Genomic DNA, 13,512 nt, shown 5'->3' on the forward strand with positions numbered 1-13,512 from the left:
ATGGAGGAAGGTTGGTGATGACGATGGCGATGGATTCCCCTCTCCGGAGCCCCGAACGGACTCCAGATCAGCCCTCCCAAGAGGTTTTAGGGCTTGGCGGTGGCTCCGTATCATAAAACGCGATGAATCCTTCTTCTTTATTTTTTTCCTCCCCGAAAGCAAATATATAGAGTTGGAGTCGAGGTCGGAGGAGCTCCAGGGGGGCCCATGAGGTAGGGGGCGCGCCCCCCACCCTCGTGGCTAGGGTGTGGGCCCCCTGATCTTCATCATTTGCAAGGATTTTTTTATTATTTCTGAAAAGATGTTCCGTGAAGTTTCAGGTCATTCCGAGAACTTTTGTTTCTGTACATAAATAACACCATGGCAATTCTGCTGAAAACAGCGTCAGTCCGGGTTAGTTCCATTCAAATCATGCAAGTTAGAGTCCAAAACAAGGGCAAAAGTGTTTGGAAAAGTAGATACGACGGAGACGTATCAACTCCCCCAAGCTTAAACCTTTGCTTGTCCTCAAGAAATTCAGTTGACAAACTAAAAGTGATAAAGAAAAACTTCTACAAACTCTGTTTTCTCTTATTGTTGTAAATATGTAAAGCCAGCATTCAAGTTTTCAGCAAAGATTATGAACTAACCATACTCACAATAACGCATAGGTCTCATGTTTACTCATATCAATGGCATAATCAACTAGCGAGCAATAATAATAAATCTCGGATGACAACACTTTCTCAAAACAATCATAATATGATATAACAAGATGGTATCTCGCTAGCCCTTTCTGAGACCGGAAAGCATAAATGCAGAGCACCTTTAAAGATCAAGGACTGACTAGACATTGTAATTCATGGTAAAAGAGATCTAGTCAAGTCATACTCAATGTAAACTAATAGTAATGAATGCAAATGACAGCGATGCTCTCCAACTGGTGCTTTTTAATAAGAGGATGATGACTCAACATAAAAGTAAATAGATAGGCCCTTCGCAGAGGGAAGCAGGGATTTGTAGAGGTGCCAGAGCTCGGTTTTGAAATGGAGGCAAATAATATTTTGAGCGATATACTTTCATTGTCAACATAACAACCAAGAGATGGCGATATCTTCCATGCTACACACATTATAGGCGGTTCCCAAACAGAATGGTAAAGTTTATACTCCCCCTCCACCAACAAGCATCAATCCATGGCTTGCTCGAAACAAAGAGTGCCTCCAACTAACAAGAGTCCCAGGGGGAGTTTTGTTTGCAATTATTTTGATTTAGTTTGCATAAAGCATGGGACTGGGCATCCCGGTGACCAGCCATTTTCTCGTGGGTGAAGAGCGGAATCCACTCCTCTTGAGAATAACCCACCTAACATGGAAGATACTGTTGGGGAACGTAGTAATTTCAAAAAAATTCCTACGCACACGCAAGATCATGGTGATGCATAGCAATAAGAGAGGGGAGAGTATTGTCTACGTACCCACGCAGACCGACTGCGGAAGCGTTGACGCAACGTAGAGGAAGTAGTCATACGTCTTCCCGATCCGACCGATCCAAGCACCGTTACTCCGGCACCTCCGAGTTCTTAGCACACGTACAGCTTGATGACGATCCCCGGGCTCCGATCCAGCAAAGCATCGGGGAGGAGTTCCGTCAGCACGATGGCGTGGTGACGATCTTGATGTTCTACTGTCGCAGGGCTTCGCCTAAGCACCGCTACAATATGATCGAGGTGGAATATGGTGGCAGGGGGCACCGCACACGGCTAAGGAACGATCTCAAGGACCAACTTGTGTGTCCTAGAGGTGCCCCCTGCCTCCGTATATAAAGGAGCCAAGGGGGAGGGGGCCGCCGGCCAGGAGGAGGGCGCAGGAGGAGTCCTACTCCTACCGGGAGTAGGACTCCCCCCCCCAATCCTAGTTGGACTAGGATTCCCCGAGGGGGAAAGAGAGAGAGGGGGGCCGGCCACCTCTCCTAGTCCTAATAGGACTAGGGGAGGGGGGAGGCGCGCGGCCACCTTGGGCTGCCCCTTTCTCCTTTCCACTAAAGCCCATTAAGGCCCATATGGCTCCCGGGGGGTTCCGGTAACCTCCCGGTACTCCGGTAAAATCCCGATTTCACCCGGAACACTTCCGATGTCCAAATATAGGCTTCCAATATATCAATCTTTATGTCTCGACCATTTCGAGACTCCTCGTCATGTCCATGATCACATCCGGGACTCCGAACAATCTTTGGTACATCAAAATGCATAAACTCATAATAACTGTCATTGTAACATTAAGCGTGCGGACCCTACGGTTCGAGAACAATGTAGACATGACCGAGACACGTCTCCGGTCAATAACCAATAGCGGGACCTGGATGCCCATATTGGCTCCTACATATTCTACGAAGATCTTTATCGGTCAGACCGCATAACAACATACGTTGTTCCCTTTGTCATCGGTATGTTACTTGCCCGAGATTCGATCGTCGGTATCCAATACCTAGTTCAATCTCGTTACTGGCAAGTCTCTTTACTTGTTCCGTAATACATCATCCCACAACTAACTCATTAGTTGCAATGCTTGCAAGGCTTATGTGATGTGCATTACCGAGAGGGCCCAGAGATACCTCTCCGACAATCGGAGTGACAAAACCTAATCTCGAAATACGCCAACCCAACATGTACCTTTGGAGACACCTGTAGTACTCCTTTATAATCACCTAGTTACCTTGTGACGTTTGGTAGTACCCAAAGTGTTCCTCCGGTAAACGGGAGTTGCATAATCTCATAGTTATAGGAACATGTATAAGTCATGAAGATAGCAATAGCAACATACTAAACGATCGGGTGCTAAGCTAATGGAATGGGTCATGTCAATCAGATCATTCTCTTAATGATGTGATCCCGTTAATCAAATAACAACTCATTGTTCATGGTTAGGAAACATAACCATCTTTGATTAACGAGCTAGTCAAGTAGAGGCATACTAGTGACACTTTGTTTGTCTATGTATTCACACATGTATTATGTTTCCAGTTAATACAATTCTAGCATGAATAATAAACATTTATCATGATTATAAGGAAATAAATAATAACTTTATTATTGCCTCTAGGGCATATTTATTTCAGTCTCCCACTTGCACTAGAGTCAATAATCTAATTCACATCACCATGTGATTTAACAGCAATAGTTCACATCACCATGTGATTAACACCCATAGTTCACATCGATATGTGATCAACACCCAAAGGGTACTAAGGTGTGATCATGTTTTGTTTGTGAGATAATTTTAGTCTACGGGTCTGTCATATTCAGATCCATAAGTATTTTGCAAATTTCTATGTCAACAATGCTCTGCACGGAGCTACTCTAACTAATTGCTCCCACTTTCAATATGTATCTAGATTGAGACTTAGAGTCATCCAGATCAGTGTCAAAACTTGCATCGACGTAACCCTTTACGGCGAACCTTTTTGTCACCTCCATAATCGAGAAACATATCCTTATTCCGCTAAGGATAATTTTGACCGCTGTCCAGTGATCTACTTCTAGATCACTATTGTACTTCCCTTGCCAAAATCAGTGTAGGGTATATAATAAATCTGGTACACAGCATGGCATACTTTATAGAACCTATGGCCGGGGCATAGGGAATGACTTTCATTCTCTCTCTATCTTCTGCCGTGGTCGGGTTTTGAGTCCTACTCAACTTCACACCTTGCAACACAGGCAAGAACTCCTTCTTTGACTGTTCCATTTTGAACTACTTCAAAACCTTGTCAAGGTATGTACTCATTGAAAAAAACTTATCAAGCATCTTGATCTATCTCTATAGATCTTGAAGCTCAATATGTAAGCAGCTTTACCGAAGTCTTTCTTTGAAAAACTCCTTTCAAACACTCCTTTATGCTTTGCAGAATAATTCTACATTATTTCCGATTAACAATATGTCATACACATATACTTATCAGAAATGATGTAGTGCTCCCACTCACTTTGTTGTAAATACAGGCTTCACCGCAAGTCTGTATAAAACTATATGCTTTGATCAACTTATCAAAGCGTATATTCCAACTCCGAGATTCTTGCACCAGTCCATAGAAGGATCGCTGGAGCTTTCATATTTAGTTAACACCTTTAGGATCGACAAAACCTTCTAGTTGCATCGTATACAACTATTCTTTAGTAAATCCATTAAGGAATGCAGTTTTGTTTATCCATTTGCCAGATTTCATAAAATGCGGCAATTGCTAACATGATTCGGACAGACTTAAGCATAGATACGAGTGAGAAAATCTCATCGTAGTCAACACCTTGAACTTGTCAAAAACCTTTTGCGACAATTCTAGCTTTGTAGATTGTAACACTACTATCAGCGTCCGTCTTCCTCTTGAAGATCCATTTATTTTCTATGGCTTGCCGATCATCTGGCAAGTCAACCAAAGTCTATACTTTGTTCTCATACATGGATCCCATCTCAGATTTCATGGCCTCAAGCCATTTTGCGGAATCTGGGCTCATCATCGCTTCCTCATAGTTCGCAAGTTCGTCATGGTCTAGTAACATGACTTCCAAAACAGGATTACCGTACCACTCTGGTGCGGATCTCACTCTGGTTTACCTGCGAGATTCGGTAGTAACTTGATCTGAAGTTACATGATCATCATCATTAGCTTCCTCACTAATTGGTGTAGTAGTCACAGGAACAGATTTCTGTGATGAACTACTTTCCAATAAGGGAGAAGGTACAATTACCTTATCAAGTTTTTACTTTCCTCCCACTCACTTCTTTCGAGAGAAACTCCTTCTCTAGAAAGTTTCCGAATTTAGCAATAAAAGTCTTGCCTTCGGATTTGTGATAGAAGGTGTATCCAATAGTTTTCTTTGTATATCCTATGAAGATTTACTTCTCCGATTTGGGTTCGAGCTTATCATGTTGAAACTTTTTCACATAAGCATCGCAGTCCCAAACTTTAAGAAACGACAACTTTGGTTTCTTGCCAAACCACAGTTCAGATTGTGTCGTCTCAACGGACTTAGATGATGCTCTATTTAACGTGAATGCAGCTGTCTCTAATGCATAACCCCAAAACGATAGTGGTAGATCGGTAAGAGACATCATAGATTGCACTATATCCAATAAAGTACGGTTATGACGTTCGGACACACCATTATGCTGTGGTGTTCCATGTGGCATGAGTTTGTGAAACTATTCCACATTGTTTTAATTGAAGACCAAACTCGTAACTCAAATATTTGTCTCCGCAATCAGATCATAGAAACTTTATTTTCTTGTCACGATGATTTTCCACTTCACTCTAAAATTCTTTGAACTTTTCAAATGTTTCAGACTTATGTTTCATCAAGTAGATATACCCATATCTGCTCAAATCATCTATGAAGTTCAGAAAATAACGATGCTTGCCGTGAGCCTTAACACTCATCGGACCGCATACATCAGTATGTATTATTTCCAATAAGTCAGTTGCTTGCTCCGGAGAATGGAGTCTTAGTCATCTTGCCCATGAGGCATGGTTCGCAAGCATCAAGTGATTCATAATCAAGTGATTCCAAAATCCCATCAGCATGGAGTTTCTTCATGCGCTTTACACCAATATGACCTAAACCGCAGTGCTACAAATAAGTTGCACTATCATTATTAAATTTGCATCTTTTGGTTTCAATATTATGATTATGTGTATTACTACGATCGAGATCCAACGAACTATTTTCATTGGGTGTGTAACCATATAAGGTTTTATTCATGTAAACAGAACAACAATTTATTCTCTTACTTAAATGAATAATCGTATTACAATAAACATGATCAAATCATATTCATGCTTAACGTGAACACCAAATAACACTTATTTAGGTTCAAAACTAATCCCGAAAGTATAGGGAGTGTGCGATGATGATCATATCAGTCTTGGAACCACTTCCAACACACATCGTCACTTCACCCTTAACTAGTCTCTGTTTATTCTGCAACTCCCGTTTCGAGTTACTAATCTTAGCAACTGAACTAGTATCAAATACTGAGGGGTTGCTATAAACACTAGTAAAGTACACATCAATAACATGTATATCAAATATACTTATGTTCACTTTGCCATCCTTCTTACCTGCCAATCACTTGGGGTAGTTCCGCTTCCGGTGACCAGTCCCTTTGCAGTAGAAACACTTAGTCTCAGGCTTAGGACCAGACTTGGGCTTCTTCACTTAAGCAGCAACTTGCTTGCTGTTCTTCTTGAAGTTCCCCTTCTTCCCTCTGCCCTTTTCATGAAACTAGTGGTCTTGTCTACCATCAACACTTGATGTTTTTCTTGATTTCTACCTTCGTCAATTTCCGCATTACGAAGAGCTTGGGAATCGTTTCCGTTATCCCTTGCATATCATAGTTCATCACGAAGTTCTACTAACTTGGTGATGGTGACTAGAGAATTCTGTCAATCACTATCTTATCTGGAAGATTAACTCCCACTTGATTCAAGCGATTGTAGTACTCAGACAAACTGAGCACATGCTCACTAGTTGAGCGATTCTCCTCCATATTTTAGCTATAGAACTTGTTGGAGACTTCATATCTCTCAACTCGGGTATTTGCATGAAATATTAACTTCAACTCCTGGAACATCTCGTATGCTCCATGACGTTCAAAACGTCTTTGAAGTCCCGATTCTAAGCCATTAAGCATGGTGCACTAAACTATCAAGTAGTCATCATATTGAGCTAGCCAAACGTTCATAACGTCTGTATCTGCTCCTGCAATAGGTCCGTCACCTAGCGGTGCATCAAGGACATAATTCTTCTGTGCAGCAATGAGGATAAACCTCAGATCACGGATCCAATCCGCATCATTGCTACTAACATCTTTCAACACAATTTTCTCTAGGAACATATCAAAATAAACATAGGGAAGCAACAACGCGAGCTATTGATCTATAACATAATTTGCAAAATACTACAAGGACTAAGTTCATGATAAATTTAAGTTCAATTAATCATATTACTTAAGAACTCCCACTTAGATAGACATCCCTCTTATCCTCTAAGTGATCACATGATCCAAATCAACTAAACCATAATCGATCATCACGTGAGATGGAGTAGTTTTCAATGGTGAACATCGTTATGTTGATCATATCTTACTATATGATTCACGCTCGACCTTTCGGTCTCCGTGTTCCGAGGCCATATCTGTATATGCTAGGCTCGTCAAGTATAACCTGAGTATTCTGCGTGTGCAAAAGCTGGCTTGCACCCGTTGTAGATGGACGTAGAGCTTATCACACCCGATCATCACATGGTGTCTGGGCACGACGAACTTTGGCAACGGTGCATACTCAGGGAGAACACTTCTTGATAATTTAGTGAGAGATCATCTTATAATGCTACCGTCAATCAAAGCAAGATAAGATGCATAAAAGATAAACATCACATGCAATCAATATAAGTGATATGATATGGCCATCATCATCTTGTGCCTGTGATCTCCATCTCCGAAGCACCGTCATGATCACCATCGTCACCGGCGCGACACCTTGATCTCCATCATAGCATCATTGTCGTCTCGCCAATCTTATGCTACCACGACTATCGCTACCGCTTAGTGATAAAGTAAAGCATTACATCGTGATTTCATTGCATACAATAAAGCGACAACCATATGGCTCCTGCCAGTTGCCGATAACTCGGTTACAAAACATGATCATCTCATACAATAAAATTCATCATCATGCCTTGACCATATCACATCACAACATGCCCTGCAAAAACAAGTTAGACGTCCTCTACTTTGTTGTTGCAAGTTTTACGTGGCTGCTACGGGCTTAAGCAAGAACCAATCTCACCTACGCATCAAAACCACAACGATAGTTTGTCAATTTGACTCCGTTTTAACCTTCGCAAGGACCGGGCGTAGCCATACTCAGTTCAACTAAAGTTGGAGAGACAGTCGCCCACAAGCCACCTATGTGCAAAGCACGTCGGGGGAACCGGTCTCGCGCAAGCGTACGCGTAATGTTGGTCCGGGTCGTCTCGTCCAACAATACCGCTGAACCATAGTATGACATGCTGGTAGGTAGTATGACTTATATCGCCCACAACTCACTTGTGTTCTACTCGTGCATATAACATCAACATATAAAACCTAGGCTCGGATGCCACTGTTGGGGAACGTAGTAATTTCAAAAAATTTCCTACACACACGCAAGATCATGGTGATGCATAGCAACGAGAGGGGAGAGTATTGTCTACGTACCCACGCAGACCGACTGCGGAAGCGTTGACGCAACGTAGAGGAAATAGTCGTACGTCTTCCCGATCCAACCGATCCAAGCACCGTTACTCCGGCACCTCCGAGTTCTTAGCACACATACAGCTCGATGACGATCCCCGGGCTCCGATCCAGCAAAGCGTCGGGGAGGAGTTCCGTCAGCACGACGGCGTGGTGACGATCTTGATGTTCTACTGTCGCAGGGCTTCTCCTAAGCACCGCTACAATATGATCGAGGTGGAATATGGTGGCAGGGGGCACCGCACACGGCTAAGGAACGATCTCAAGGACCAACTTGTGTGTCCTAGAGGTGCCCCCTGCCTCCGTATATAAAGGAGCCAAGGGGGAGGGGGCCGCCGGCCAGGAGGAGGGCGCAGGAGGAGTCCTACTCCTACCGGGAGTAGGACTCCCCCCCCCAATCCTAGTTGGACTAGGATTCCCCGAGGGGGAAAGAGAGAGAGGGGGGCCGGCCACCTCTCCTAGTCCTAATAGGACTAGGGGAGGGGGGAGGCGCGCGGCCACCTTGGGCTGCCCCTTTCTCCTTTCCACTAAAGCGCATTAAGGCCCATATGGCTCCCGGGGGGTTCCGGTAACCTCCCGGTACTCCGGTAAAATCCCGATTTCACCCGGAACACTTCCGATGTCCAAATATAGGCTTCCAATATATCAATCTTTATGTCTCGACCATTTTGAGACTCCTCGTCATGTCCATGATCACATCCGGGACTCCGAACAATCTTTGGTACATCAAAATGCATAAACACATAATAATTGTCATCGTAACGTTAAGCGTGCGGACCCTACGGTTCGAGAACAATGTAGACATGACCGAGACACATCTTCGGTCAATAACCAATAGCGGGACCTGGATGCCCATATTGGCTCCTACATATTCTACGAAGATCTTTATCGGTCAGACCGCATAACAACATACGTTGTTCCCTTTGTCATCGGTATGTTACTTGCCCGAGATTCGATCGCCGGTATCCAATACCTAGTTCAATCTCGTTACTGGCAAGTCTCTTTACTCGTTCCGTAATACATCATCCCACAACTAACTCATTAGTTGCAATGATTGCAAGGCTTATGTGATGTGCATTACCGAGAGGGCCCAGAGATACCTCTTCGACAATCGGAGTGACAAAACCTAATCTCGAAATACGCCAACCCAACATGTACCTTTGGAGACACCTGTAGTACTCCTTTATAATCACCCAGTTACGTTGTGACATTTGGTAGTACCCAAAGTGTTCCTCCGGTAAACGGTAGTTGCATAATCTCATAGTTATAGGAACATGTATAAGTCATGAAGATAGCAATAGCAACATACTAAACGATTGGGTGCTAAGCTAATGGAATGGGTCATGTCAATCAGATCATTCTCTTAATGATGTGATCCCGTTAATCAAATAACAACTCATTGTTCATGGTTAGGAAACATAACCATCTTTGATTAACGAGCTAGTCAAGTAGAGGCATACTAGTGACACTTTGTTTGTCTATGTATTCACACATGTATTATGTTTCCGGTTAATACAATTCTAGCATGAATAATAAACATTTATCATGATTATAAGGAAATAAATAATAACTTCATTATTGCCTCTAGGGCATATTTCCTTCAGATACGGACAGCCCTAGTTGATACATGAGCTATTCGAGCATACAAAACAGGATATTTATTTGAAGGTTTAGAGTTTGGCACATACAAATTTACTTGGAACGGCTCGTAGATACCGTATATAGGTAGGTATGGTGGACTCATATGGAATAACTTTGGGGTTTATGGAATTGGATGCACAAGCAGTATTACCGCTTAGTACAGGTGAAGGCTAGCAAAAGACTGGGAAGCGACCAGCTAGAGAGCGACAACAGTCATGAACATGCATTAAAATTAATCAACACCGAATGCTAGCATGAGTAGGATATAATCCACCATGAACATAAATATCGTGAAGGCTCTGTTGATTTTGTTTCAACTACATGCGTGAACATGTGCCAAGTCAAGTCACTTAAATCATTCAGAGGAGGATACCACCCTATCATACCACATCACAACCATTTTAATAGCATGTTGGCACGCAAGGTAAACCATTATAAGCTCCTAGCTAATCAAGCATGGCACAAGAAACTATGATCTCTAGTTGTCATTCCAAACATGTTTATTCATAATAGGCTGAATCAGGAATGATGAACTAATCGTATTTACAAAAACAAAAGAGGTCGAGTTCATACCAGCTTTTCTCATCTCAGTCAGTCCATCATATATCGTCATAATTGCCTTTCACTTGCACGACCAAACGATGTGGATATATAATAATAATAATAATAATAATAATAATAATAATAATAATAATAATAATAATAATAATAATAGTGCACGTGCATTGGACTAAGCTAGAATCTGCAAGCATTCAATAAACAGGAGAAGACAAGGCAATATGGGCTCTTTTGTTAGATCAACAATAAGGCATATAAGAGCTACTTCAACAATTTAATCATGGTCTTCTCCTATCGACCCCCAAACAAAAGAAAAGAAATAAAACTATTTACACGGGAAAGCTCCCAACAAGTAAAAGGAGAACAGGAAATCTTTTTCGGTTTTCTTTTTAATTACTACCACAAGCATGGAAAGTAAACTAATTAAAAGCTACAACTAATTTTTTTTGAAGGTTTATTAAACACACAAGAAGAAAGCATAAAAAAGGAAAATAAACTAGCATGGATGATACAATGAAAAATTATGAGCACCGACATCTAGCAATGAGTGTGTGAACATGAATGTAATGTCGGTGGGAAATACGTACTCCCCCAGGCTTAGGCTTTTGGCCTAAGTTGGTCTATGGCCACGGCTGGCCTAGCGGATATCCATAGTAATAGTTGGGGTCGTACTGCAAAGAAGAAGACTCCGATTGCCACTGGTTGGCAATCATCTCCGGATCCCAATGGTAATTAGACTGTCGTGGAGGATCAACTTGTGGTTCCAACTCTAGCTCTGTGGCTGATGTAGGGTTCCGGTAGGCGTGAATAGCCTCTAACGGAACAAGGTACTGGCCTGAAGATAAATCAAACAAGGAAGGAGCAGGCAGGGTAATAGTCTCAGGATGATGTTTATGAAAGAACAATTTGTATTTAAGCTCCCCTTCCCTATTCTTAACAATAAAATTGTGTGCCACCATACTCTTATAATCTAAATAAACACGAGGCAGCAATTTTTCTTCCTTCTCATAATGCCTAATAGGTATGTTAAAATGTGCAGTTAGGCGTGAAGCATAGATGCCTCCAAAGATGGGGCCCTTTGTACGGTTCAGACTTAACCGTTTAGCAATAATACCGCCCATTCTAACAGAGTTATCACTGAATAAACCGTGGAACAAAATACTAATATCAGGAACACTAAGGTTTCCACAGTTTCCACGACCAATTAAGCAAAAACTAGCAAATATTGCAAAGTAGCGTAAAACAGGAAAATGTATGATAGTGATTCGTGCATCGGAAATCTTCCTCGTTTCCCCTACAGTGATGGTATCAATAAACCCATCCACATCATCGCGATGTGGTTCCTCTGTCGTGCCCTCGCAAGGGACCAAACAAATCCGACAAAAATCACAAAGTGACATCTCCTTATGATCATCATATAAATAAAACTCCACCATAGGTGGTGATCTCCTAGAATGGAAATGAAAGTTTTGCACAAAGATATTGGTGAGTAAGAGATACCGGTCGCGTTAGTCGTGGAGGAAGGCGGTGAGGCTTGCATTCTCAGCCAATTCATAAAAATCATCATAAATCCCGGCTGCTCTCAAGAAATCATCGGAGGGCCATTCACACGGCCTAACCTCCAGGGTGCGAGGCAGATTATATTTGGGCTTCTTCGCTTCTTCATTTTGCTTTTCCTTTGAGCTTCGGCTCGATGAGGCCCTCAAAAATCTCTTCATTATTCTCTGAAAATATCTGAAATTTTTAGTAACTTCAAACAAAAGTGAACCAATCTCAACAAAATTGATAGCAACAACTCCTACAAGTGCCTAGAGCCTATATCATGCATTAGAACTACTTTTGACCATATAAATTTGACATGCAAGCTCAAGAACAGAGTCACCTAAGCAGCACAAATTTGCAATGAATAAAGCACCAGAACAAAAACTAATTGGACCAATGGAGGAATCACATACCAAGGAACAATCTCCCCAAGCAATTTTGTGAGAGGTGCTTTGAGCAAGGAGATCGAAAATGGCAGCAAAATGAGTTTGGACTCGGGTTTGAGCTGGATATTTGTGTTTGTGGGAGGAAGAAGGAGTGTGTGGGTGCAGGAATAAGTGGAGGAGGGCCACCGTGGGCCCACGAGGCAGGGGGCGCGCCTAGGGGTAGGGCGTGCCCTCCATCCTCATGGCCAGGTGGATGCCCCCATGCTATGTTCTTGGTACCAAATGTTCTCAAATATTCCAGAAAAAAACATATTTGAATTTCAGGGAATTTGGAGAACTTTTATTTTCAGGGTATTTTTATATTGCACGGATATTTCAGATAACAGACGGAAAATACTATTTTTACTTTATTTAATATGAATAACAGAAAGTAAAAGGAGGGTACAGAGAGTTGCGTTTTCTAACTTCATCCATCTCATGATCATCAAAAGGGATCCACTAACAAGGTTGATCAAGTCTTGTTAACGAACTCATTCTGAATAACATGGAACCGGAGGAATTTCGAATAACACTATGTTACCTCAACGGGGATCTGCATGTTCCCAATAATAAGAATATCATATTTCTTCCTGACAGTAGGAAGAGGAAATTCAAAACCTCCAAATATAATCGATGGAATTTTTCCAATAGAGTTGATACTATGAACTTGAGGTTGTTTCCTCAGAAAGTGTACCGTATGCTCATTACCATTAACATGAAAAGTGGCATTGCCTTTAGTGCAATCAATAACAGCCCTGCAGTATTCAAAAAGGTCTTCCAAGAATAATAGACATACTATCATCCTCGGGAATATCAAGAATAACAAAGTCCGTTAAAATAGTAACGTTTCCAACTACAACAGGCACATCCTCACAAATACCGACGGGTATAGCAGTTGATTTATCAGCCATTTGCAAAGATATTTCAGTAGGTGTCAACTTATTCAAATCAAGTCTACGATATAAAGAGCGAGGCATAACACTAATACCGGCTCCAAGATCACATAAAGCAATTTTAACATAATTTCGTTTAATGGAGCATGGTATAGTGGGTACTCCTGGATCTCCAAGTTTCTTTGG

The sequence above is a fragment of the Triticum urartu genome, chromosome 2A (genome assembly GCF_056163025.1).
Source record: "Triticum urartu cultivar PI428250 chromosome 2A, HENAU_Tu73, whole genome shotgun sequence".
NCBI classification, from domain to species: Eukaryota; Viridiplantae; Streptophyta; class Magnoliopsida; order Poales; family Poaceae; genus Triticum; species Triticum urartu.